Source organism: Austrofundulus limnaeus, unplaced genomic scaffold (assembly GCF_001266775.1).
Source record: "Austrofundulus limnaeus strain Quisiro unplaced genomic scaffold, Austrofundulus_limnaeus-1.0 Scaffold438, whole genome shotgun sequence".
NCBI lineage: Eukaryota > Metazoa > Chordata > Actinopteri > Cyprinodontiformes > Rivulidae > Austrofundulus > Austrofundulus limnaeus.
Genome location: NW_013952840.1, coordinates 267,127 through 268,460, shown reverse-complemented (window position 1 = coordinate 268,460; position 1,334 = coordinate 267,127).

The following is a 1,334-nucleotide window of genomic DNA, read 5'->3' as shown; positions in this document are numbered from 1 at the left end:
TATATATACTGTATACATACATTGATCTGGCATTCTTTAGTATATCCAATTCAATTAATAAAATGTATTCATTTCATTAAAAAATAACTATAGCCTACACACAATTAAAAACAAAGAAAATACACAAATCAAAAATCTAAATAAAATGAAAGGCAGCCGAAGGAGAATAAATTTTATAATGTCTGCCCCTTGTATCCCCACAATATGTTCAAACAAAATGTAATTTACAAAACAATACAAAAAATATTTATAATGTTATCCTCAAGATTATTCCATAAATTAATTCCCTGGACTGAGGTACTGTGTTCCCTCAAACTGGTCCTAACTTTAAGTTTCACAAACATCTCTCTCCCYGTCAGATTGTAACAACTCTCTCTTTTAACAAACTGTAATTGGATGTTTGAAGGTAATATGATTTATGGACCCCGTACACAACTGACTAAATGTTTTTCTTATAAACTGTATTTGTTTTGTGCATTCAGACCATTTTCAACATGTTTCACTTGGTGGGTGCTGCTCGATCAGGGAAGGTTGCTGTGAACGTGTTCTGAGTGGCCTGAAAACCTCTGGTTTCATGGTAAGTCTTCATCACAAGGATTGTGTGTCCTGGTGTAAGCTGGTACACACACTGAACTCCTGTCAGAGCTCCCAGGTCTTCATCCACCAGTGGAATCAGCAAAGACATTTCTGATTACACCCAATGAATTAAGAAAAGAAGCACGTTCATTTCATTGATCAGTGACCCACATTTCAACACAAACCTGCTCAGTCGTGTGTAACTGGAAATTCATGAATGACGTATCATCAGAAAGCTTTTGTTGTCACTTTTAGGTGAAACTATGCTGTAATGTTCATAGTTTTACCACAGTGACTGTATTAATTTGGGTTTCCTTTTTTTTATTTTGATACACCTTGTATTGGAAGGAAGATGTTAGAGTTAGAGGACATGGTTAAATACAGAGGACTCACTGTGAAAATGTCTCTGAGGACTGTCTTCTTGTGAACTCAAACATCCTGTTGAATCTCTGCACTGCAGTGAGACGTTTTGAGGTCTTCTGTCTTCTGTCTCAGCAGATGATCGGTGAGTCAGAACAGCTGAGGTGATTAAAAATGAATTTCAGGTGAATCATGGAGCTGAGGAGACTCACTGTTGACAGAGAGAAGGTAGAAACAGAGCTGCTTCATGGAAGAAGAACCTCAGCTTAGCCTGTTAGCTTTAGCACCGACCCTATATTGCCTTATATGTATTAGCTAGGCGCTAGCGCAGCAAACTAACAAGCTAACCTGTTGTCCTCCATCCATATTTTCAGTTCCAGGCTGAGTCATTTCTACCT